Source organism: Giraffa tippelskirchi, chromosome 1 (assembly GCF_054371585.1).
Source record: "Giraffa tippelskirchi isolate mGirTip1 chromosome 1, T2T-mGirTip1v1.2.pri, whole genome shotgun sequence".
Lineage (NCBI taxonomy): Eukaryota > Metazoa > Chordata > Mammalia > Artiodactyla > Giraffidae > Giraffa > Giraffa tippelskirchi.
The window spans coordinates 182,063,257-182,090,616 of NC_137275.1; the positions used below are offsets into that span (position 1 = coordinate 182,063,257).

The 27,360-nt window shown below is 41.3% G+C and overlaps 3 long non-coding RNA genes and 1 pseudogene across 4 annotated transcripts in view; 1 reads left to right on the forward strand and 3 right to left on the reverse strand.

Annotated features, from left to right (window-relative positions):
* LOC145514447 (uncharacterized) overlaps positions 1 to 5,990 on the reverse strand; it is a 28,391-nt gene extending 22,401 nt beyond the window's left edge. The window contains exon 1 of the long non-coding RNA XR_014060161.1: positions 5,760 to 5,990. This is a non-coding gene — a long non-coding RNA (uncharacterized LOC145514447). The remainder of the gene's footprint in view (positions 1 to 5,759) is intronic.
* LOC145514445 (uncharacterized) overlaps positions 1 to 27,360 on the reverse strand; it is an 80,551-nt gene that overhangs the window by 39,649 nt on the left and 13,542 nt on the right. Inside the window, exon 2 of the long non-coding RNA XR_014060160.1 lies at positions 21,530 to 21,717. This is a non-coding gene — a long non-coding RNA (uncharacterized LOC145514445). The remainder of the gene's footprint in view (positions 1 to 21,529; positions 21,718 to 27,360) is intronic.
* Positions 1,915 to 5,299, reverse strand: LOC145514415 (dolichyl-diphosphooligosaccharide--protein glycosyltransferase subunit 1 pseudogene; annotated as a pseudogene). Its single transcript, XR_014060139.1, has one exon. The product of XR_014060139.1 is annotated as a dolichyl-diphosphooligosaccharide--protein glycosyltransferase subunit 1 pseudogene (transcript).
* On the forward strand, positions 13,252 to 21,815 carry LOC145514441 (uncharacterized). The gene is made up of 4 exons (XR_014060159.1): positions 13,252 to 13,804; positions 19,449 to 19,606; positions 19,716 to 20,055; positions 21,064 to 21,815. It is a non-coding gene; the product is annotated as an uncharacterized LOC145514441 (long non-coding RNA).

Consider the following 27,360-nt stretch of genomic DNA (forward strand, 5'->3'; position numbering starts at 1 on the left):
ACCCTTACTAGGTGTATGATCCTGGGCAAGTCTCTTAACTCTGTGAGCCTCAGTTCTCTCACCTATAAAATGGAGACAATAATATCTCACATAGGCACTCAATAGACAATAATCATTACAATGATGATTATACTTTAGAAATGTGAAGAATCTGTTTAAGGAGCATCTAGCTTTACCGCTACTTTTACTGGGATTGTTCATATTTCCTAATAACTTGTTAACCAAGTCCTGAGGTTTCCAGGAGCCACTGTGCCATTCACAGGCCCAAGGAAGGAAACCCTGCAGCATCCACGTAGATAACCTGTTTTTCTCCTAGGATATCTACCAAGATAAATCCCATTTCTCACACCATGCTCCATATTGCCAGAAAATGGAAATGATACAACTCCTAGATTAATTCCAAACTGAGCCACCGAGAGCTCCCCAAATAAGTTCCTTATTCTCCTGCCTAAATCCTACCCATCTTCCAAGTCTCACACTCTCTGCTTCCCCTAGTGTTCCTGGATAACACATCTTATCTCCTCTGTCCCAATACCTCCTGAAGAGCAAAAACCCTGCTACCATCTCACTGGGCAAGTTCAGAGTGGGGCTTAACGGGAAGAAGAGGTAGAGAGATGGTACTGATGACCCATAGAGGAAGTAGAAAGATAAATTACTGAAGTCGGGGAAAATGTGAACCCAAGAGTTACTCTATGTTCAGACAGGATTTTCAAGATGGGAAAATGCAGTCTAGTGTAAGAAAACAAATGAGAGAAGAGCTATGGGGACTTTTCACCCTGGAAAGATGCAAAATATCCGCACAGGGCTTTCCATGTACACTGTTGTATAAGGCTGTGATTAAAATCCATAATGAAAAGCTAGATGTGAACAGAGAATAAACATTATTGTTCAATCAGTGCAGAAATTATCATCAATTAAGCTAACTGGAGAGTCTCAAAAAAGCAGAAATGTTCAAACTGTGCTAGAGGGCTCTCCTCCTCTGAGCATTTTTAGTGAGTTTAATACTCCTTTTGCCTGCAGTATACCAGGTACTGTAGCTGTTCCCTGCTGGGGTGCCTCAGGGACAAAGCTGAGTTTGATTCCTGCCTGTCTTCTTGGTGCCCAGCAGAGAGTGAGACACAGAGTCCTTCCTCTATAACTGGGTGCTGGACCACATTTCCTCACGCCTGAGCGAGCCTCAGGGTCAGGTCTTGAGTTGCAAAATTTTGACTCAAGTCCAGAACCTTTCTAAGACAATGCAACCCCCAAGCTAACTGAGAGACCTTCATGAATATCTCCTTACAGAGACGTGACCATCTCCTGGTCCCTTCTTCCTTTACCTGTCTAACCCTGGCAGGAATGCCTCCTCAACCGTACCTGTGGGCTCAGCCTGGCGCCCAGTTCTGGACATTATCCTGGCCTGAGGTAAAGGGAAGCATGAGGCCTCAGTATAAGCATAACCAACATGGTGACTGAGACAACTCAGATCTAATCTCTTGGAGGGGAGACAAGACCTCCAGTTCTTTTACCATCTAGTCAATGCTGTAACAACAATGGATTTGGAGTGCTAGCACCTTAAGAAATTGCCTGTTTTTACTGCTCCTTGTACTAGTACAGACATAATTTTTCATAGCAAAAACCATAGAAAAATCAGAAGTTTTATTGTGCTTTTTGAACTTCACATTATAAAATTTTATTTCTGCCTTGTTATCTAGTCTTTAGTGGTCTAGTGGCTGCATAGTATTCCATCAGCTTGATATACCACAATTTACTTAACCAGCTATTCTGGGACACTTAGTTACTTCCACATTGATGCTAACCAATACTATTATGAATGCCTTTTCTCTGAATTTAGAATTACTTTCAAGGTTAGATTTTCAGAAATGGAATCAATGAATCAAAGAATAAGAGCTTTCAAAGACTCAATACAGAGTATTTTTTTTTTTTTACAGCCTTAGCTTTATTTTCATTTGGTCATATGTGCTTTAAAAAATGTACACATGCTTGTAAAATACCCAAATCTCAGGAATTAGAAGGGTGTAAAACAAGGGGCTTGAGGTGAAAAGAATATCCTAGGCTTCAGAACAAACAAAGCCAACTCAAAAACTTCTTTGTTCAAAATTCAAAGATATTTTGTTTTAAATGACATCTAGGAGGTTTTTTGTTTGTTTTGTTTTTAAGAACATTTTAGGGACAAAAACTAAGCTTCTTGTGTTGCTTGAGGCAAGGCCTGGCTTTTCTCTTCCTTGAAGACCTTTTGTAAAATACAGAAGCCATAATCTGCTGGCCTTATGTTCACCCCTACCCTGCCCTCCGGAGGGCTACAGGGTATCCAGGATATGGTCAATCTTGCTGACCAGCTCCTGTCGCTTTCCTGAAATGAGCTTCTTATTCTCGATGTACATGTCTTTCTTGAGCTTGCCGGCCACCAGCCACTTGGCCTCTACTGCTGACTTCAGGACCAGCTCCTTGACCTGCGCATCCAGTTTCTGCATTTCACTCACTTTGTCACACAGGTTGGAGCCCTCGGTCTTCAGCCTAGACTGCAGCAGTGCCACCTTGCTGGTCAAAGCCTTGTGTTCTGTCTCCAGGCTCTTCTTGCCACTGTTGAGGGTGGACACATCCCGGGACTGTTTGTATCTACTGACCGTCTTGTCAAAGTGATGGTAGAGACCTAGTCTCTTGCTGACCAAGGTCAAGACCTGCTCTGTTATGCAAGCCACCTTTATCCTGGCTTCTGCAGCTGGATCCTTTGTGATGGATAAGTCCAGCCTGACATAGATGATGACGGTGAACAACAGGACGGAGAAGGCGACCACCAACAGCAGGGGCTCCTGTAGCATGAGCACCTTGCTGAAGGTGTAGTGCACCATGATGTCCTGAATGTGCTGTTCCACCAGGTTTTTCTTGTGGGCCACAATTACAGGGCGGCCAAATGTGTCCAGGTAGGTATAGTGCAGCTCATCGGGGGCTCGGCTGATCTCATAGGGACTGTCCACCTGGATGTTCCTGGCCCCTTCAGGGAGGATGATCTTCACAGTCAGAGAGTCTATCACTTGCTCATCAAACACGTGGTCCACAAGCCTCATCTTCAACATATACTGGTCTCCCAAATTATAGAGGTACTCATAGCTTGGGAGGTTGTAGCCAATGATGTAATGAGTCTTCCACCCGCCAAAGAGAGGGAAACGAGGCTTCATTTCCATCTCCACCGAGTCATCCAAAATAAGGAGGTGGCTGGTGTAAATGCTCCCAATCTCATCCTGGTAATAAACATCCTGGGCAGAGGCAGGAAGGATGGTCTTAAAAGAACGGATGGAGGAGATGCCACTATCTATCCATCTGTCATAATCATAACGTGAAAAAGACCCCTTCAGCACAGCCCCCGTGTGCTTCAGGTTTACGTTTTCTTCCACAGCAATATTACCCCAATGGGAGACCTCGATGACTCGGGTCATGCTGGTGACGGTCAGGAAAGGGCTGTTGTTCTCAGAATGTACTTTAAAACTATCCTGACTATAGGCAGGGATGTTGTGGAAAGGGCCGTAATCCAGGAGGTTCTCGTGGCGCATGGGGTTGCCCAATTTGGTATAGCTCTCCACGTTTTGGGAGGCGAGCTTCACACGCATGGTTTGCGTCTTGGTTGGGTAGGGAGAGTAGAAATAATGGTTCCCCTCAAACACCACAAACTGTTTCTCAGACTGGGTGATCTGGGTTGGATACGGCTGAATCGCGTGGGTATAAACAGCTTCCACAACGACTGAAACCTCGGCCCCAGGATCAAGAGCAACCGGGAGTTGGACTGTGAAGAATCTCCCGCTTTTACCGTTAATTTTGGTCTCCTGTACTTCCAGACTGTTGGTTTCCTCATCCACTCCTCGCACCTGCACGCCGAGGTGTGCCAGCTGGGCCTCCAACTCGGGCTCCAGCGCTACCAGAAAGGAGGCAGCGTGGGGCGAGGAGTCACTGCCCGCGTGCGCCAGGACCACCTCGGCTGTCACCTTGGCCAGGTGGCTGCTCAGGTCCACCGTGCGCCTCACCTCTTCGTTGACCAGAGGTGGAGCCGCCACAGAGGTGCTGCCCGGCTCCGGGGCCCAGGCCGCAAACAGCAGCAGCAACGGCAGCAGGTGGACCGCGGGCGCCTCCATAGCTGTGACCTAGTTGAGCCCTCCCTGCGTGTGCGTGCCCTGCGTGTGCGTGCCCTGCGTGTGCGTGCCCTGCGTTCCCCACAGGGCAGCGACCCATTGGGCCACTCAGTTCCCCAAGATGGCGGCGCCCAGGGCCCCACAGTTAGTATTTAATGAGGTAAGTTTTTTCTTTTCCAATAATAGTATCTGCTTTAAAAAATTTTTTTTTAATTGAAGGATAATTGCTCTACAGAATTTTGTGGTTTTCTGTCATACATCAACAAGAATCAGCCGTATTGATTCTTGTTAAGGAATCTTTAATGACTTTACATTACTATAAGCAATATGTAAGTAACTATTCCAGTTTTACCACATCACCTCTGTAAGACATGATTATCTAACATTTTTGCTAATTGAGAATGTATAGTAGTATCTCATTAAAATTTTCTTGTACTTCTTCACTCACTGGTGAGTTGGAAGGTTTTCTTTATGCTTGTTACTAACCACATTGCCTCTTGTATACTTTGAAAGCACAAGAATGTTTGCTCTAGTGGCCCAGATGTTTGGGTTCCTCCATTTATAAACTGTTCTCCCTTGCTTTGGCTTTATAACCTATTTGCTAATCTCCCTGACACCACTTGATCCATTATTTGTGTACTGTTTAACCAAAGTCTACAAACTTGGGTAGGAATTAAGACAATGTCACTTGCAGTTTGGGCTCCAGTATAAATTCCTTTTTTTTTTTTTTAAGCTATGTGGCATTAATTGATTCACTTTTTCTCTCAAAGCCTCTCTTCTCATGTGTAGAAAAGAGAAACACCACTTATCTGCTTACCCCACAGTGTTATATGGGAACTATAAGCCTTGTAAAAGCAGGGTCAGACAACTTTTCCTGTAAAGGGCCTTACAGTAACTATTTTAGGCTTACAGATCACATGGTCTCTGTTACAACTACTCAACTCTGCTATTGTACATGAAAATAATGTAGACAATGATAGTCCATTAATAAGCATGACTGTAGTCTAGCAAAACTTTACATGTTACAATATAACATATATAACATTTACATATTGTAATATGTAATTACATTTACAAATGTTACATAATTACATATAATTAAATATGCATATGATTTAATTTTATAAAATTTTCATGTATCACAAAATATTGGTTTTTTTCTGCTACTTGCTTTTTTATTTGCTTAAAAATAGTTTCAGGTTGGTAACAATTTTACTACTCTCCCTGTTTTTTTTTTAATTTTTTAAATTTATTTTAATTGGAGGCTAATTACTTTGCAATACTGTAGTGGTTTTTGCCATACATTGACATGAATCAGCCATGGGTGTACATATGGCCCCCATCCTAAACCCCTTTCCCATCCCCCTCCCCATCGCATCCCTCAGGGTTGTCCCAGTGCACCAGGCTGTTTCATGCATCGAACTTGAACTGGTGATCTATTTCACATATGGTAATATACATGTTTCAATGCTATTCTCTCAAATCATCCCACCCTCGCCTTCTCCCACAGTCCAAAAGTCTGTTCTTTACATCTGTGTCTCTTTTGCTGTCTCACATATAGGGTCATCGTTACCATCTTTCTAAATTCCATATATATGCATTAATATACTATATTGGTGTTTTTCTTTGACTTACTTCACTCTGTATAATAGGCTCCAGTTTCATCCACCTCATTAGAACTGATTCAAATGTGTTCTTTTTAATAGCTGAGTAATATTCCATTGTGCATATGTACCACAGCTTTCTTATCCATTCATCTGCTGATGGACATCTAGGTTGCTTCCATGTCCTAGCTATTGTAAACAGTGCTGTGATGAACATTGGGGTACATGTGTCTCTTTCAATTCTGGTTTCCTCTGTGTGTATGATATTTTTGCAGCTACTTAAAAGTGTAAAATGTAAAACCATTCTTTGCTCATGCTTTATTACAAAAATAGGCACTAGGCTGGATTTAGCCCACAGCCTATAGTTTGCCATCAACAGCCTCTGCATGACACCAAGGCTGCCACCTATGCTGAGCACATCACAAAGCTTCCTGCAGCATCAGCTTTCAGCCTAGCCAGGCCCTGAAACCTCAGGGATGTCAGATACACACCTCACCCCAGCTCTCTGGAGACTGAGACATCTGGACAAGCATTCTTTCCTTAGGTTCTGATCAATGCCTGTTAACCCTGTATCACTTGGTTCATTTTATTCATTTTACTTATGGGGAAATTGAGGCTCATATAGTAAAGGTGGCTTGTGCCAAATTATGTAAGACCTGTTCTTAGCTACTATTAGGAGACTTTAGTGCAAGTTCCTATTCTGCAACCGACTAGCTATGTGACCTTGATTGACTTATCACTGGTGAAAGGTGATTAATTCTATCATCTATTAAAATTAGCATTTCAATAGCACTTTAGAGTTGATCCACTGTATTCATAATCTAATCCCTACAATAAACATTAAGACAAGGGGCATTGTGGTAATCTGCATTTTGTCTAAAAGGAAAGACAAGCTCAGAAATTAAGTGATCTGCAAAATTACTCAGCTAATAAATGGCATCTTCTGATTCCAAATAAAATACTTTCTCCACCAATGTGTATGACTCAAATTCCTCAATAATGAAAAGGAATTAAAACTTGTCTTAAAAAACTTACAAGATATATGTGAAAGTATGCTGAAGTAAAAACTACTCAACCATCAGTCCCTAGCATCTTGAAAATGAAAGCTTCTATTATCTATTGCTGGAGAGTAAACCACCTCTAAACATAGCAGTTTATAACAGTGAACATTTAAGTTCTCATCCAGTTTCAGAGGGTCAGGAATATGGGAGCAGCTTAACTGGGAGACTCTGGCAAAGCTGCATCTCAAGACTTGACTGGCGCTGGAATCCTCTTCCAGGCTGTCTCCTGTGGTTGGTGGCTGGAGGCCTCTATTCCCCCATGGTGGGGATGGGTGGTGATTTCCATGGGCTGCCTGAGTGTTTTTATGATGTGGCAGCTGGCTTCCCTTGGACTGAGTGATCTAAGAGAGACAGAGAGAGTATACCCAATACGGAAGCTGCAGTGTCTTTTTAACCTAATTAAGAGTGACATACCACCACTTTTGCAGTATTCTATTCTCTAAGTCCAACCCACACTCAGGGTGAGAGCATTACACCCATACATGAATATCATGAAGTGAGGCTCATGAAGATCATTTTGGAGACTGGCTACTATAGGATCCCTTTATAATTCTCAAGTTTTTGTTGACTCCCATGAGATGAATATTATAATTTTTATATCATCTGTTTTATTGATAAAATGTTAAACTACAAGAAATTGCCCCAATTTGACTATTTGTGACCCACAAATAGTGGGTGGGTCACAAAAATTTCATATGGTTCAGCCTAATTTATAACCTTTGGAAGTAGCTGATGCCAACTACTTCCAGTTCAGTTATGGAGCTGCTATTCTACATAGTTAGAGAAACTTTTATGGGCAGAAACTGATCTAGCTCCTGGAGGTACAATGGTGAATGAGATAGGGAAGATCTTTCCTCTCATGGACTTAATACTCTTAACGGTTCTCAAACCTGGCTTTTTAGAACTATGAATCCCTGAGACCTACCCTAGACTCACTAAATCAGGAAATATGGGATTGAGGCCAAGGATTTACATTTCCTAATGCCCCACAGTTGACTCTGATGCAGCTGACTCCATGGTCCAGCATTTGGGAACCACTGGTGCATATTTCCATTCTTACCTTCTTCACCTCCCATTTACTCCACAGCCCACAGCAATGGGTTTCCACTTCACCACTTCACAGAAATTGCTCTTGTTTACATCACCATGAACTCTTGAGAGCCAAGTCCATTAATTCTTCTAGACTTCTCTTACTTTCTTCCTGTGGCATGATGTTGCTGGCCTCATCTTGCTTCTTAAAATCCCCTCCTCTGGATTTTAACAACATTCTCTTTTTGTTCTCCTCCTACCTTCACTCTTGTTGCTCCCTTTCAGTGTCCTACTGTTGATCCTCTTCCTATCCCACTGGGTAAGTGGTGCCATTGCTCAGTATTCTGGCTTCAGTCAACCCTCTCACTCTCCAAAGTGTTCAATGACTTGAAACCTTGTACACCAGACTTCGCTCCCCAGGACTCATCGGCACACAATAGTCAATAGACCCCATGATGTACCCCATTTATTCATGAAGGATATTAATAAATATATCCTTAGTTAGGATCCCGTGGTCCAGAGCTATTTATTAAGCTATTTATTATTGGATTATAACTAAACAAACAATATAATTTAACTCAAAGTACATTATGAACTTCTTGAGGGCAAGAACTAAGTCTTGTTTATTTCTGTGTCCTCACATTATTCAGGACACTTTGAGAACTCAAAGTACATTATGAACTCCTTGAGGGCAAGAACTAAGTCTTGTTTATTTCTGTGTCCTCACATTATTCAGGACACTTTGAGAACATAACAGAAGAATCAGTGGAAAACTGACTTGTGTCTTGTTTCTCAATGCCCACCTTATCAGCAAAGAAACAGAAAAAGTCTATGTTCCTGCCCCAGCAAGTTAACCAGCCTTTTGTTTTAGAGAAGTCACCAGGTGAGAGTGAGCTTCTCTAAAGACGAGTGCTGAACAATATTTTTGTGTTTTAAATTCTGAGACCGAAAGGGAAAAGGGGATGGAAACAATTTATTGAATGCTTAAGGGAAGAGGAGGACAGGGAAGAAGAAAGGGTGGTACAAATGTGACTTTCTTTGCACATGTGTATATGTGTGTGCATATGCATATTATCTCTGCATATGAAGATTATATATATAGTGTATATATACATATATGTGTGTGCGTGTGTGTGTGTGTACATACATTATTCTATAGCACATATGCGAAGATCACATTGTTGTTGTTTAGCCCCTAAGTTGTGTCCGACTCTTTGTGACCCCATAGACTGCAGCACGCCAGGCTTCCTTGTCCTTCACTATCTCCCAGACTTTACTCAAATTCATGTCCATTGAGTTGGTGATGCTATCTAACCATCTCATCCTCTGTTGTCCCTTTCTTTTCCTGCCTTCAATCTTTCCCAGAATCAAGGTCTTCTCCAATGAGTCGGCTCTTCGCATCAGGTGGCCAAAGTATTAGAGCTTCAGCTTTAGTATTAGTCCATCCAATGAATATTCAGTATTGATTTCCTTTAGGGTTGACTGGTTTGATCTTGCAGTCCAAGGGACTCTCAAGAGTTTTCTCCAGCACCACAATTTGAAACCATCAATTCTTCAGTGCTCAGCCTTCTTTATGGTCCAACTCTCACATGTATACATGAGTACTGGAAAAACCATAGCTTTGACTATGTGGACCTTTGTCGGCAAAGTGATGTCTTTGTTTTTTAATACTCTGTCTAGATTTGTCATAGCTTTCCTTCCAAGGAGAAAGTGTCTTTTAATTTCTTGGCTGCAGTCACTGTCTGCAATGATTTTGGAGCCCAAGAAAATAAAATCTGTCACTGCTTCCACTTTTTCCCCTTCTATTTGCCATGAAGTAATGGGACTGGATGCCATGATCTTAGTTTTTTGAATGTTGAGTTTTAAGCCAGCTTTTTCCCTCTCCTCTTTTACCTTCAAAAGGCTCTTTAGTTCCTCTTCACTTTCTGCCACTAAAGTGGTATCATCTGCATATCTGAGGTTGTTGACTTTTCTCCCAGAAATCTTAATTCAAAATTCAGGCTTAAACTAAAGAAAGTAAGGAAAACCACTAGGTCATTCAGGTATGACCTAAATCAAATCCCTTATCATTATATGGTAGAGGCAATGAATAGATTCAAGGGATTAGATCTGGTAGACAGAATGCCTGAAGAACTATGGATAGAGCTTCACAATACTGTACAGGAGGCTGTGACCATAAGCATCCCAAAGAAAAATAAATGCAAGAAGGCAAAGTGGTTGTCCGAGGAGGCTTTACAAACAGCTGAGGAAAGAAGAGAAGCAAAAAGCAAGGGAGAAAAGGAAAGATATACCCAACTGAATTCAGAGGTCCAGAAAACAGCAAGGAGAGATAAGAAGGCCTTCTTAATTGAACAGTGTAAAAAGTAGAGGAAAACAATAGCATAGGAAAGACTAGAGATCTCTTCAAGAAAATTGGAGATATTAAGGGAACATTTCATGCAAGGATGGGCACAATAAAGGACAGAAATGGTAAGGACCTAACAGAAGCAGAAGAGAATAAGCAGAGGTGGCAAGAACACACAGAAGAACTATACAAAAAAAGCCTTGTTGTTGTTCGGTCACAGTGGCCACAGGACTGGAAAAGGTCAGTTTTCATTCCAATCCCAAAGAAGGGCAGTGCCAAAGAATGTTCAAACTACCACACAATTGCACTCATTTCACATGCCAGCAAAGTGATGGTCAAAATCCTTCAAGCTAGGCTTCAACAGTATGTGAACCAAGAACTTCCAGATCCACAAGCTGGGTGTCAAAGAGGCAGAGAAACCAGAGATCAAATTGCCAACATTCGTTGGTTCATAGAGAAAGCAAGGGAGTTCCAGAAAAACATCTGCTTCATTGACTACACTAAAATCTTTGACTGTGTGGATCACAACAAACTGTGGAAGATTCTTAAAGAGTACCACAGAAACCTGAGAAACCTGTATGCAGGTCAAGAAGCAACAGTTAGAACCTTACGTGGGACAACTGACTGGTTCAAAATTGGGAAAGGAGCACATCAAGGCTGTATATTGTCACCCTGTTTATTTAACCTATACGCAGAGTACAGCATGTGAAGATCATATATAAAACACAATGCTTCACATGATTATTATGTAAAGTAAATAATGTAAATAAAACACTGAGCATGTATCTGGTACACAGTAATGAAGCATTCTGCTCTCTCCAAAATCCTACTTGCTTAAGCAAAGACAAAATTACAAAGCATTTCCATTTGAGTCAGACCTAATTGTTAAGCCTAACATTAGGCCAAAGAGAGAATAACCGCACTCTTGAAATTGTATACATAATTTGTACAAAGATGCATATGTTTTTCTGAGGATAAAAGCCATAATTTTCATGAGATACACAAAGGAGTCCTTGTCTCTAAAAATTTCCAGAATGCCTAGGAATCAAATGCTGGTCAACATTTCAACAATTGTTACCATTCTTACTTATTCTTAAACATACTACTTTCCCAATCAAGATATGCATCAGTGACTCAAAGATCCTCCTTTTAAGGAGACTAGTGGAATCTTCATTCATTCATGCCTGTACTCATGCATTCATTTATGCAGTAAGCAATCATTTGTACTGACTCTACATTTGACATCGCTAAGCCCAGGGTACAGAGATACACAGACTGTAAGATCATTCAAAAGACAACTACCTAAACTGTGATAAAGGCTTAAAGTGACCAAGGATTTGGAAAAAAGGAACATCTCAGCAGCTTAGCAGCAATAGCTTCAAAATCTGCTACTGTCAACAGCAAGAAAAATTATTCTAAGGAAGGGAGATCACTCAGTAGTAGGGAGCAGAAGTGTAACAGAGAATGTTTTCTCTCTAACTGGGCAGAAGGTAAGGAAAGACAATCTCCCAAACCACCCCCACCCACCATCCCTGCCTCTTTATTTTTAGCTTCATTGGAAGGTCTGATGTTGAAGCTGAAACTCCAATACTTTGGCCACCTCATGCGAAGGGTTGACTCATTGGAAAAGACCCTAATGCTGGGAAGGATTGGGGGCAGGAGGAGAAGGGGACGACAGAGGATGAGACGGTTGGATGGCATCACTGACTCGATGAACATGGGTTTGGGTAGACTCCAGGAGTTGGTGACGGACAGGGGGGCCTGGCGTACTGCAATTCATGGGGTCGCAGAGAGTCGGACATGACTGAGTGACTGAACTGAACTGAACTGAACTGAAAACTTTTCTTTATGTTCTATTTTTTTTCCTTTAGCTTAGTGTGAATTGTGGGCTCTTGAAATCTTTGTAGTGGGAAAGTCTCTAATCTACAGATACAGCATACAAATTAGGTCTAATCTTGAAAATATCCAATGTCAAGAGTCTTACTAACTTGAGAGGTCCATTCTATATTGAATGGGCCTAATTATTAGTTGTTTCTTCCTTGTTTTGAGCTAAAATTTGCTCTAATTTTTGCCTCAAAGTCCTAATTCCATCTTCTGGGATAATACGTGTCTTCCACAGCAATATTTTTAATTAATGGCTTATAAAATAAATTTTGGAATTATATCCAGTATTATAATCAATGCAATTGAATAGGATAGGCTAGGCTAATAGAAGAGTAGAATAGAAAATAATAGAATTATAGCATGTGAGAGAGACAGGTTTTGTTTTTCAAGGTATTTCAATTGTTTATAGATTTATGTAAATGTGTACCAGGTTTGATATAAAATGTCTTTCTTACTATAGGTTGCCACTGAAAAGTTTGGAAAATATTCCTTCAGGTTAAGACAGCTGTGTCATGGATCCCTATGTCTTCTGTTCTTCAGATTCACTGTCCCAGTATTCTGTAATACTCCTCATTTGTCTTTGTTTCTAGTCTCTTCCCTACCACGGTCTATCTTCTCTGACAAGACTCTCTCTTGAATGTTCCGCTTGAAATGGAAGGCACAGAACCTCTCAGACAGGACATGACTGGGAGTCGTGCAGACAATACACACCTTGGGGCAGGAAGACAGACAGGAGTTCTCCCTACTACAGTGTTTGCTAAGTTCTCAGATGCCTTCAGCAGTGGAGCACCAAGGTCATTGATCCTATCATCAGAAAGCTTCCAAAAAGGTGTCTGTGGGAGACTTGAATTCAAAACTATATAAGGCACAGCTGTTCTACCAGGTTTCAGAGTAGTGCCAAGAGAGAGAGAAGACCACCATCCTGTGCACTCCAGGCCCACTCACACTTACTAACTCACTGAATCTGTGGGCCATGCAGTATCATTTCACCTTACTTTACAATAAGAAAACTGAGGCTCAGAGATACAAATAAAAAAACTTGATGTATTTTAGGACTGTCATAAAACTTGCAGTAAATGGTCATCAGACAACCTACAGTGTGCTATACATCACAATGGTGGTAGCTCTCACTTAAATAGCATTTCATTGTTTTCAAGACACTCTCATATCCCTAGTCCAATCATCCAGGGTCATGTTCAGGACTCATTATAGAACTTCTATCTTCCAGATGAGAACATGGGTCCAGGGAGATTATGTTAGTTGTACAAGACTGCACAGCTAGAAGGTGGTACAACTACCTATAACTTGAGAGCCAACTCTAAATCCAATGCTATTTTCATGGGCCTCTCTGCCTAATGCTGACAGTTTTACTCAGACCTACTGCAGCAAATGCTCTTTATTTTCCCTGGTCTGGAAATTTACAAAGAGATTTTAGGATGCTAATGCTCTATCCGGCTATCCTGTTATGGCCAAGACGGCATGAGCCTTTGTGATTCTAGAATAAGATGGATCCTTCCCATAAATGGCCAACAAGTTTGGGCCAAGTTGTAAACATTATTTACATCAATCTCAGACAGTAGGTGAATCTGGTCAGGGTGCCAGGGAATATATGAGAAAATCAGGCAGCTTTAATCTCTGTAGCATGTGTGAGGAAATAAAGACCCCCTTGACTGATGGTTGGCTTGATATGTCCGAAGAGGATTAAGTTTGGCTGCGACAGAAATGGCTGGGGAGCCAAAGTGAAGAGAACTCGATGAGGTATGGCCTTCAAAGTTTAAACTTCTAATCTCCATGGACCAGAGTGACTTCGTAAGGAATTCAAGAAGAACGCAACTCGCTCAACATATAATAGGATCCTGAAATCCTAAGAATGTTTGCCTGAGGCCAGAAAAAGGAAAGAAGTGTACTGGTGCCCACTGTGGGGTGAAGTCTCAGACAGACTGTGGCAGTGCTGCTTTGATAACTCAGTGCTATGGAGGTATTATGGGCTTGATGACATTTGCAGGGGTTGACACCCACCCAAACTCATCTTCTAAACGAAGAGCTTAATAGATAGAAGCAGCAGCTAAACATATCCACGCATTCACCCAAACTAGCAGACTGGCAAAGTCAAGCCCAGCAATAAATGGAACTTAATCTCTGGAATTTAACCCTAAATACCATCACTGGATTTCTGAGGTGATTCTCTGACCGTGCCCCCCTAATCCCTGCTCACAGGTTTTTCTTCCTTTAGGGGTTTGTTTTTTGATAATAAGCTCTACTTGCATTTGCAAAATATAAAAAAGTGAACTTCCAGATGGACTTCTTAAAGTGCAATCCAAACATGAGGGAAACAAGAAATCCAAAAGTCAAAGGCGAGTGGGAGGTTTTCTGCTCCCCCAAATCTCTGGGGAGTCCGATTCATTCAACATGTTCACATTCTAGTTTCATTTCCATTTTCTATAATAAGAGATGAAGATGTAATATGTCAATGTTGATGTATCAGAGAGATGATGAATTCCAGGCTAAAACACAGCGACATCTGCTTGGAAACGAGATGGAAGAAATTAAGATGCTTACCATGATTATTTTCCTCCCGAGCAAATTTATAGTATCTTTGGTCTCAAGGGCAGAAATTCCAGACAGATTAGCTTTTCATCTCCTAGGTAACTCTCTGAACTGCATAGCTATAGAAATTCATTGCTTTAACACTGGGTGTCCTTATTAGGGAAATATCTTAAATTCTGTGCCAACAAAGAAACTCATTGACTACTAAGCAATAGTCCTGAAAATATTTATGACATGGATTACAAACAGGTGCTCCAAATAGAACAAAAGCTGGGGTTATTCACCACTTGGACTAACTGGGAAAATTATTTACACCTAGCACAGTACATTTTATGCTTTTAGTACATATTTTTTCTGGGCTGTATGTCCTCATATTCTAGGGATGGTAAATCTGCTTAAGTACCAGAGGGAACTGGTAAATGTAAACAGAGCTATATAAATAATAGGTGCTAGAGCACTAGAATTGCCTGTACTATCTATACTCATTCATAAATTATTCAGCTAAAATGTATCCAGTCTCTACTACATGCCTGTGTTCAGCGCTGGAGATGCAAAGATAAATACAATATGACCACTGCCTAGTTCAAAATTTGTTTTATTTATTCCTTTCAAACATCTTAGGAAGCTGTGCAGGCATAAGCATGTCCATTTCATAGATGAGGAAGCTGAGGCTAGGGGAGGTCACATAACAGGAATTACCAAAGTCAAGACGGGTACTCCAACCTTTTTTATTTAAGTACAGTGCTCTGCCCACTCCCTTACACACTGGCATGATTAAGATGAGACCCAAAGGGGGTTTGGATGACCCAAGGGCAACCATTCACAGTGTCTGAGGACATCAAAGCTGGCTTTTGACCCAGTATTAACATCCCAATACATTCCATTTGCACTTTTTTATCCAGATGTTTAGCACCATGTAGATATACCTATGGTCTCAACCAAAACTAAGCAATACTTTGCAGGAATTACTGAAATGCTCATTGAAAAACTATTCTCTTCTAATTGCATTTTGAAATGATCCAGTAGGGTAAAGGGTTTGGACATTTTTGAAGCAGTTTCTCTCCAAATTTAAGCAACAAGAATTGTAAAATGTTCCCCAAAATATTGCTTGGCATAAAAACCTCTTTCAATGCAAGTGAGCCATTGATAAAAGGAATTTGTTAAGAGAGACAGGAGTTGGGGGTGAAGCTTATTAGCCACTTGGTTGCCAGGGAAGCGAAGCTGCCAGAGGAGACTGGACTGGAGATGAACATGGGGTGGGGTGGGGTGTGGGTGTGTGTGGGCTGAGTACACGGGTCATTTGCCGTCAATAAGGGGCAAAGAAGACATTTTTACAACCTTACTAGGTACAACTTATTTGGTTTTTTAAAAATACTGGTAGAATCAATATGTGGCTATTCCAAAATAACCGTGGTGAAATGGAAACAGCACAACAAAATGGAAATGATTTGGGGGTCAGAAAAACCTAGATTTGAGGATTCCCTCACCTGTTAGTTGTGTGACTTTGGGTAATATTTGAATTTCTCTGAGTTTCCATTTCCTCATCTCCAAAATGAAAACAATCAATCCTACCTCATAGGATAAATATGATAAAGGATCTGAAAGCACTTATTAAATTATTAAACAGTATATAAATCCAAGTTTTCCTTTTCTGTTTACAAAAAAATTAAAATTCAGATCCAGTGAATATCTCTCTATGCACAAATATTCTTCACTAATACACTCTGTTTTCCAGCTGCCCCAGCCTTGGTCATACTTGCTCTGGATATTTCCTATGACTGTACATTCAGAGTGCCTTCTGTGGATACTTCCTAAGGCTTCAGTTCTGTGGTCACAGGCCTGAAAATATACATCTCTGATTTGGGAAAGCAAGGCCTGTGATTAGTCTTCTAAGCGCAATTATACCAAAGGCCACACACAGACTAGGTTCAGATGTCTGACGGCCATCTTGAGTTTGACTCTTGATTTCTAAGCTCTCCAGCCTGTTCCTTCACCAGTTCCTATCATCTCAGTAAATAGCAACTCCATTCACTCAGTTGTTCAGCTCAACTCTTCTGTCTACTCCCCATTAATGTCCAATCCGTCCCTTAGAAGTACTGTCACTTCTATCTTGAAATACATCATGAATACAACCTCTTGTTGCCTCCCCACCAGCACCACCCTACTCCAACCCACAAATTTCTCTTGTCTGGAATACTGTCAGTCTTTACTAGTCTTTCCACCCTTACCTCTTTACAGTCTATTATTCTTATAGCAACCAGAACAATGCTTAAAAAATATAACTTAGGCCAATCAAGAGACCTTCAATAGTTTCCTTTCTCATTCAGAATATGGATGAAATCTTAACCATGGCCTACAAGACCCCAGCTGAGCTTCTATGTCTTCCTACTACCTCTCAACTTCATTTCCTTCCATCTACTCACTTAATCCTGCCACTCTGGTGCTCTAGGCCACCAATTACCCTCTTGCTTTGGGAAAAATTGTACCTGTCATTCCCCTTGCATGGATAATATTTATACCAGATATTCACATTTCATTTCTCCACTTTACCTAAGATTCTGCAACAAACATCATTTCTTCAGAGAAATGATCTCCTGGTCTCCTGATCACTTCTGATGTTTCTTATTCTTAGCACTGACATATTATGTTATGTTATACCATATTATATTAGGTAAAACCATATTGTATTATATTATTGTTTACTGTTTGTCTCTCTACTGGTATATAAGCCCCACAGGGGCAGGCACTTGATCTCTTTCGTTTGTTGCCATATTGCCAGCATTTAGATTAAATCCTCTCACTGTAGTTGCTTTCAGTGGCCATATGACACATCCTTGAACCCACCAGGAAACCAGAACTCCCTTTCAGCTGGGGAAACAATCCAGCTTGGTTGACGGGATAATCAAGGGTTTAGAGAGAACCAGTATCAACCAAAAGGTATTCTGCCTGGAGCTGAGGAATAAGGAGGAGCGATAAAAGAGCACAGAAGTCCCAGCTAACAGGAGTTAAATTACTTGCCCAAAGTTATAGACAGAATATATTCAATAAAAAACTGAGATCTGAACCAGATGGATTTAGAACACCCCAAAATATGTATTTTGGCATACTGATTATTTTGAGCTAAAGGCACATGCCAGAAGGGTTCTCTGACCTCCCCTCTGTGACATGAAAACAGGTTATAAAACTTGCCATAGCAAGGTGACCTCCCTGCACCAGGAAGAGAACATTCTTATCACCAGGTAAGTTGACACCAAAATGGATCTGTACAAACAAATCTACTAAAATAATCCTGATATTCCATTAGTTTCCCCAATATATTTCCTAGTCACTTTTCCATGATCCTCCACCCCTAGAAACTTAAATTCCTTTCCTTTGTCTTGTCACTTTTCCACAAATTTATCATTCTTTGTTTAAAAGGGTATGAGTTCTCAGTCCTAAGAGCTTCTTAGCACCTTCAGAGGACCAACTCACCTACATCTGGGGGCTACTGCAGAAAGGTTCAATTCAGTTTAAATGCATTAGGGAGGCAGCACTGCTTCTCTTGCAGCTCAGTTGGTAAAGAATCTGTCTGCAATGCAGGAGACCTGGGTTCGATTCCTGGGTTGGGAATATCCCCTGGAGAAGGAAATGGGGAAGGCTCCCATATACATGTAAAAATATTTTTTCTTATGAAGGCTCCCATATACATGTAAAAATATTAAATACAGTTTGTATGCTTTTCTCCTGTTAACCTATTTTAAGACAGTTTAATTCTCAGGTCCAGTCACAGAACCTAAGAGGATAAAGGAGAAGTTCATCTCCTATGGAACAATACTGTAAACAAACCATGGTGGTAGTTCAGTTGCTAAGTTGTGTCCGACTCTTGCAACCCCATGGACTGTAGCCTGCCAGACTCCTCTGTCAATGGGATTCTCCAGGCAAGAATACTGCAATGGGTTGCCATTTCCTTCTTCAGGGGATCTTCCTAACCCGGAATCGAACTCGGGTCTCCTGCATTGCAGACAGATTCTTTACCGACTGAGCTACCAGGGAAGCAGTGCTGCCTCCCTAATGCATTTAAACTGAATTGAACCTTTCTGCAGTAGCCCCCAGATGCAGGTGAGTTGGACCTCTGAGTTAGTTCCTGGAGTATGAAAGGACACCATAGAATTTCTAGAGCTGATAATCAGAGACATTGAGCCAGGACCTCAATGACCACTCCAGGAACCTCTGGTGGCTTGTACCTCTGACACTCAGGAAGCTGTGAGAGGCATAGCCTCCTCTCAGACCCTAGGAGAGTCTCCTAAATGAAGACTTCAGAATATTGGTCCAGCCTGAACTGGTATCATGGAATTCACCCAAAGAAGAGGTGAACTTTAGCTTGATTAATGATTGTGAAACTCATTGGGTTTCGGTTCCTAGGGACTGCTGCTTTCCTCTAATTCTCTTGAAATCTCTCAGCTATGAAAGCTGGTCACCAGGAAAATGTTTGTAAATATCCCTCTAGGGGGCTGTCCCCTGGGCTGGAGATAATGTCTTGACTGTAGAGTCTTACCAGATCCTCTGAAGTCTGCAGAGGAGATGGGCCAATGTTTGTCCACATATCTAAGGAAGGAGACATTTTCAAGCAGGTACCACTCAGCCTTGATAAAGGCACTTCTCCCCTGTCTCGTGAGAGGCTGGTCCAGTCCCTTCTGTATCTGCCAAATCCTAGAGCACTCTGAAGTGAACTGTCTTCAGCAGCAACAGAACAAGTGAAAATCCTTATCATGACATTTTGATCCCATACAAATATCAATTCTTACAATCTCCAAAATTCTCTCATCATGCTCTGCATAGGCATTACGGATAACCAAAGTTATTCTTCTCTCCAAAGCCTGCTGAGAGAGAAAGCTATTTTACTGAAGATTGTTTCTTTGACATTCACGCTCCAACAAGGATAGTCTCTTCTGGGCCTAATTTGACTTCTTTATGTGCCAAGAGGAAACTTTCCATCTGAAGGGCAGGCATTGAGATAACTGAAGAGCCTTTGAGGTACTTTATAATTTCCTTGAATTTCCTAGAATGTTTGGAGAATAATGTGTATTGATTAACTGTCTCTTTCAAAATGTTTAACATTCTCCTATCCTTTTTTTTTTTTAAGGGAATTAACAGTGAAGAGAGAAAATAAAAAGAATATACCGACTCACTCATCCATGTTTTCTGACTAAAAGCGGTGTGAAATAAAATTCCACGAAAGTAACAGAGTCCATGCAAGGACATTGGAAGCCAAGCAGTTATTCCTGATAAATTTGGAATTGAGGTTGCGAAAATGAGAGAGATGACAGTGACTCCTTGAGACAATGTCACAATCTGAATCTGACACCAGGATGGCCAGCATGACTAAATGACGACTTTAGGAGTTGAGGGTTGAGATGGGGGACATGTAACCTTCAGCTGCCCAGCACAAAGGGAAGTGGAGATCTGATCATGCCACAGGCCTAGTACGTGTCATTGACCATACAAGTGTATGACACTCCTACGGCAATGTTCTTATAGAGAATTCTGCTTCCAACCAATGAACTGGCACACACACACACACACACACACACACACACACACACACACAATTACAGCTATGACCAATGATGTCACATAATAGCAAAACAAGCATGGAGGGCTTTTTGGTTTTTTTTTTTTTTTTACTATAGTACCCTATTTGCAGGGCTTCTGAATTTTTGTTTTTCCTCCAGCCTAGGCCTCACCTTGTCACCCCAGGGGATTGACGTTTTAGCACAGCAAAGACCACCCACTCATGACACATCAATGAACCATGGTTGAAGCTTTGCTAGTGGAAAGAACATCAGATTTAGAGATAGGAGACCTGGGCTGTATTCCTGATTGTTGCAGCTAGCTGCATAACTTTGCACAAATCACCTAATTTTCTTAGGACTGTTGCTACATCTGTAGAATGCAAAACCTGGAAAATTTAAAGGACTAATCTTATGAAGGAGGTATTCTCATCTCCTTGTTACAGGTTGAGGAAACTGTGTCCATGCAATTAATAAGGAAAAGAACCAAGGCAATGTAAGATTTTTCAGATTATGTTTTCAGTGTCTGCCTACACAGTGATTTCCTGAGCGGCTCTTGATCGTGAAGGAAGAGGAGTGATCAGGAAGGGATGTTAGCAGAGAGGGTAAAGAATGGCAGTGCAGCTATGCTTAAACACCCAAAACTCAAGTTCACTCATGCTCTTGTCCCTCAGAGATACCCTCTGGTTTCTAATGTGAGGAAAAGACCAGTCCCTAAATCTCTGAGTACCAACACAAGTGGACGTGTTGCACAAGTAGAAACAAAGGCCTGGAGTCCTACTTTAGATGCATTTTACATTTAATGCAGTTAATGCACAGTACATTAAAAGTTTCACATTAAACTTCTTCCACTGAGCCCAGTTTCAAGTGTGAGGTAGCAAAAAATAATAGCTCCTGAAACTATTTTCTCTTTTTTTCAAGGTGTCCTTTAGGGAAGTTGGAGTTACAACAAAGGAAGTAAAACAGAACCTTTGCTTTGGTCTTCTTTCCAGCTTTCCTGTAACCCTCAGGCCCATTCTCAGTGCCAGCTATAGCCCCACCTCCTTTCTTCTGACAAGTCTTAGCTGCAGCCTCATCTCCTCAGGGAAGCCTTCCCTGGCTGTCTCCAGAGTCAAAGGACCTCTTCAACCTTCCCCCTCAAAGCACTAGGAACCTCTCCTCCTCAGCATATCACATGCTTGTCCTTGATCCATTAAATTTGGGTAATTATTGGTTAAGTGTCTGTCTTCCTGAGAGACTCTGAGCTTCCTGAAGACAGTGACTGTGCCTGCTTTGTTCACTCCTAAGCCCATAGAGCCAAGGGCAGTGCCCGGCACAAGGCGGTAGGTGTTGGCCGAGCCACACCCTCACTAGTTTCCCCTTCCTCCCCAGGGTCTGAGTCACTTACCACCAAGAGCTATTTGCAGAGCACACACGACATGTGGCATGGTGTTGAGTGATGTGGAGCCTGGGAACTCATCTCCACTCCCGGAGTGAGCTGGCATTGAGCCAAGAGGCAGCCACCACTGTGGCATCTCAGAAACAATATGGCATCTTGTAGTCAGGACAGCCTGCTTCTAACTTCATCTTCCTCATCTGTAAAACAGGAATATAAACACCTCAGACACTTACCTCACAGAGTTGTTCTGAGGATCACATGAATAAACAATGAAAGAGGTCTCTGTGTTGTGCAGCATCTCACTGTGAATGTCCGGTTTTTATAAGCGGCATGAGAGGTGGGTGACTTTTCTTAACCTCTACAGCAGAGCTCTCTTGTGGCTCCTGTTAGCACATCCTCCTCTCCAATTTCCTCCCAGGTGTGTGGTCCCAGAGCTCTCATGGCCTAACCTCTTATTTCACAGATGGGGAAACGGCAACCCAGACTGGGGAAGGGACCTGCCCCAAATCTCACATGGAGTCAGAGGCAGAGCCAGGACTAGAACCTGGGCATTTGGGGTCCTCTCCACCCATCCACCCTGGGCTGTCTCCTTCCCATGTCTCCTTGAGTCAGTTTCCATACCCCGAGATGGCTCCTTCTGCCCCTTTTGAAGCCATTCCTACCCTCACTACACAGGCTACAGATACACAAAGGTGCTGGCTCAATTGTTTGTTAAATATGAGTTTAGTTGGATGAATAGTTGTTAGAGGTCCTAAAATATTTTGGTATGGGCCTGCTTGGTCCTTAACACCCCTCCCATTTTCAATTCATTATTTTAATGAGGCACCTTACCAGCATCCCCTCTTACTCTCTCCCTGTAAAAATGAACATATTTTTCCTCTATAGAAGAAAATTTTAGGTTCATTTCATGCTGGGGGAGAGAAGAGTCTAGCAGATCAAAGCCCACATCTGCGGAGCTGAGGTCGGACCAGGGAGAGGGGACCATAAAGGAGGAAGGGTAAATAGTGTGACAACTATAGCAATGGCAGTAATAGCACCCATGCACTGCACTTTCTACAGCAGTGCTGTGCTGAGCCCTTAGCCTGTGTTATCTTAGTTCTAACAACAGACAATAAAAGGGTACACTGTGTTGAATAGTATCCCCCAAAATTCATGTCCACTTGGAATCTCAGAATGTGATCTTATTGGGAAATAGGGCCCTTATAGACGTAATTAGCTAAGATGAGGTCATTCTGTAAAAGAAGAGAAAACAGAGACCCAGACACACAGGAAGAACCACATATGACTACGGAGGCAGAGCTTGGAGTGATCCATCTACAAGCCAAGGAATGCCAAAGATTTCTGGCACCAACGAGAAGCTGGGAAGAGGCAAGGGAAAATGCTTCCTGAGGGCCGTTGGAGACAGAGTTGGGGCCTGCTAACACCTTGATTTTGTATTGCTAGCCTCCAGAACTGAGAGAGAATAAATTGCTATTGTTTTAAGCCATCTAATTTGTGGTAATTTGTTACAGAAGCCATAGAAAAGGAACAGAGAAGTATTAAAACTTCCATAACCTAGATAAAGTTAGAAAGTGTTTCAAATCCAGCATCTTTGAACTTGATAATAACAACAGAAGGAAGCTGGGGGATTCCTGTGATTAGTCTCCATCTTACGGACTAGGCATCTGAGGCCAGAGATGTAAGACAAAATGGTCATGTAAGAATGAGCATTACAGTTCAGACATCCATTTCAAGTTAGGCCCAGAGAGATGTTCCCCTAGAAATACAAATTCCCCTCCTATTGCCCATCCTCTTTTCCCTCCTCCAAATAGAAGAGAAAGATGCTATCCCTTTCCCAGCATCATCTTGGGTAGGGCAGACCTCAAAAAACCATGAGCTCTCAGGCTCCTCCAGCCCCTCAGCCAGGCCTGTTTCTAGGTGTCAGGCCAACTCTTCTTAGATCTAACTTCCTAACTCTGATGTGCAGGGAAGATAATCCAAAAATTCACAGATATTTGGTAAACTAGGAACATAGTCTTGATCTAATAAGACAAAATTGGACTATATTTGAAAAAGTAGAGTGCAGTCAGCTTGTTATTTGGCCTTGAATGTAAAAACACTTCAACTAAAGTGGTTTCTCCTTGTCATTAATTCTCCTAAAGAGAAATTTACCTAAAAGTCATCTCCCTTAAAGTGTTTTGAAAATTAGATGAGATTAAAATGAGGATGTTAAAATGAAATTAAGCAATTGTTTTAGGGGGCAAGATTTTAGTTAACAGACCTGGAGCCTTGAATGTCAAGTTCTAGGTATTCTAGAAGTTATGGGAGAGATCATCAAAGGGCTTGGAGTCAGGAGTAATGTGTGCTCTGGAAAGGCTAACTGAGCAGCCATGAGAAGGATGAACTGGAGAAGAGACTGGAAAACCATTTTATGGAGGTTGTGGTAAAGGACCAAAAGAGAGAGCTGAGCCCAGGGCTGGGGCAGGAGCGGCCGAGTGAAAGGACAGATCAAAGACAGACGGCAGATGTACAATGGCATTTACTGATGGCTGATTATGGGGAATCAAGTGGGATAAAGCCTGGATTTTAACAGTCAATGGAAGTGAAAGGAGGAGAAGGAGCAAAGGCAGGCAGGAAGGTGAGTCTGGTTTTGTCAACAAGGATGTGGATGTGACCATGGGAACCCTGGTCAGTTATCTGAATCCTGGTCTGCTCATTTCTGGACTTTGTTTTAGTGACAGAAATATAAACTTCCATCTTATTTAAGTCATTGATATTTTGAGATTTCTGTTTCTTGTAATCAAACATAAGCCTAATACCAATATTGGAGCTTCTTCCTCACAACAATCCCCTTTGAAAAGATAACTACTTTATCCTCAGAATGTTTATAACTTTAAAAGAAGCTTCTTCCCACTCTCAGAATTCCCATATTCAACCTATTTTCAAAGCTTACAGTTTCTCCTTTAAAGATAACTTTTATATTTGCCTTTCCAGTCTAGCATTCTTGATGTTGCTTCTGTCTACATGACCCCTAAGCAGGCATAGCATCCCTCCTCTCCATCCCACCAATGCAGACACTGTTGAAGGCCTGCCACACACTGCCCTCACTGACAGCCCTACAGCCTGCCCCAACAATTTCAAATGCCCCACCTAACTTTCAAGATCTTTCCAAATCTGGCTTTGACCTATCTGACATTATTTTCCACCTTTAACCAACATGAATTTTAGTTCTAATCAAGCCAATCTTCTTTCTAAAACACCATAGCTATTCCCAGCTCTGCAATTCACTCCACTTATTCTTTCTATATGAAATATCTTCTCACTCTTCACTTGGCTACCGTGTATACTTTTGTATGTATTTAGCTATCAACATCTTTCAAGGACCTGAGCAAATTAGTCACCAGATATGAGCAGGTATGACTTGAACCAGGATGAAAATCCAGTAAGGCTACAGCCAAGCTCCCAGCCAGAGATTATAAGCAACTTGAAAGCAGAGATCCCTTCCAACACCTTCTCAACATCAATCCCTTCCCCATAGTTCTGAGAAGAGTGATCAATACTGAATCTGGAGAGATTCTCCAAGTGTGGGAAGAAAAATAATGCAAAATGAAAGTGACATCATTTAAAGATTTATAGACAAATAACTAAAACTAAAACTATGTGATAGACTTCCCCACATAAATATAATTGGAGTTAAAAACTAGAATCTAAAACCTCATACCCTTTAGGATGGTTACCATCAAAAAATAGAAAAAGTACAAGTGTTGATGAGGATATGGAGAAATTGGAGCCCTTGTGCTCTGTTGGGAATGTAAAATGGTGCTGCCACTGTGGAAAACAGTGTGGCAGTTCCTCAAAAAATTAAAAATAGAATTACCATATGATCCAGCAATTCCACTTCTAGGGATGTACTCTTAAGAATTAAAATCAGGGTTTTGAACAGATATTTATACACCCATGTTCATAGCAGCATTTATTCACAATAGCCAAAAGTTGGAATTGTCCATTGGTGGATGAACAGCTAAACAAAATGTGGAATATACATAAAATGGAGTATTATTTAGTCTTAAAAAGGAAGGAAATTCTGACACATGCTACAACATGGATGAACCTTGGGACCATTAAATAAATAGTGTATGATTCCACTTATATCAGGTAGCTAGAATAGGCAAATTCATTGAGACAGAAAATGGAACAGTGGTTGCTAGGGGCTAGGCAGGGAAATGAGGAATTATCGTTTAGTGGGTTCAGTGCTTCTGTTTGGGAAGATTTTCTGGAGATTAGTTAGTGTAATAAGGCAAATGTACTTAACACTACTAAACTGTACACTTAAAAATGATTAAGATGGTCAGTTTTGTCATGTACTCTACATCAATTAGAAATATATATGCTTTTTAAAAAAATAGAATGTACAGTATTTGGTGTTCAATCCTGGAAACACATTTGAACCACCTGGGGAATTATTAAAACAAGACATTGATTTCCCCTTCTCCTTCCCCTTCTCCTCCCCTAGAGACAGTCATCCAATGGGTTTGAAGTACAGTCTTGGATGATTCTACTGTGTAACTGCAAGAATAACTAGCAGAGGAATTAAGGAAAAATGTCAGTGATCTCACATATACTTTACAGATATGGAGTCTTATAAGAAATATGTGAGAGGAACAAGAAAGAGCCTGGACTTCAGTTTAATATACCTGAGGTTGACTCCCACCCTACTACTTCCTAGCTTTGTGACATAGCTCAGCTTAAGCCTCAGTGCGTGGCAAAGTACTCAGTGTCTAGCCTGATGCCTGGCACACAGGAAGCTATCAATAGATATTAGATTAAAAAAAAAAATAACACATTTCTCTAGGAGCATGATAAGTATATGGTTATATTATCCTGGAAAATTGAGTATTAGAAACAATAAAGGTAAAGTCCCCAAATAGTGCATAACACACAGTAGGCATGCAATAAATAACAGATACTATGGAAAGACCTTCAGAGATCATTCAATTCAATCTTCTCATTTTAAAGATGAAAATCCTGGGGACCAGTTAAGAGAAAGAATTCTTAGTGTTCATTTTATTATATAATAGCCTTTTACTGTTTAAATTTCTGTTCTCTGAAATTGCCTACACTAAGATTTCCAAAAATCAATGCTGCTGTTCAAACCATCACTTATGACAAGAACTGGGATGTGTTCAGATAAGCCTATAGTGCCTTGCTCAGCAGTGTTAGATGGCAGAATGTATCTTTTTATGACAATCGGTGGAACATAAAATCTGAGACTTGAGACTCCACAGGTCCCAGTTACTATGTATCAAAGGCAATTTACCTAGATTCCCTGGGGAGTAAATCACTCCTTACTGGTTTTCAAGAGTTTTCTCTAAAATGAGGCTTCAAAGCTTCTACCCTAGCAAGACCTCAGTGACCTAACAGTCACCCATGGTGCCCCGTGGCTCTAAGTTATTCACTGACAGCCCCTATAGAGTGTGACCAGAGGGAAGTACACAGACAATTTCTGGGGCCCATTGAAAATGAAGATTCCAAGACCTGAGGGTACAATCTTGCAGCCTCCATCTCCCAGACTCCCAGGTGACTCTTAAGCATCATAAAGTTGAGAATCATTGTCATTCCAAAAACCATCTGGCAGTTTGTTCATTCCAGTGTTCAATATCTTACTGAGCAGGTACTCCATGCAGGCCCTGGCTTTAGCACTAAGTCAAAGAAGACATTGTTTTTATCCTCAAGGAACTCAGAATCTGCTAGAGGATAGACAAACTGCAGGTGATACAGTACAGTGTGATCATTTACTCATTCACTAAATAATTATCAAGAGCCCACTGTATTCTAGGCATAGATTCACACAGAGAAAGGCT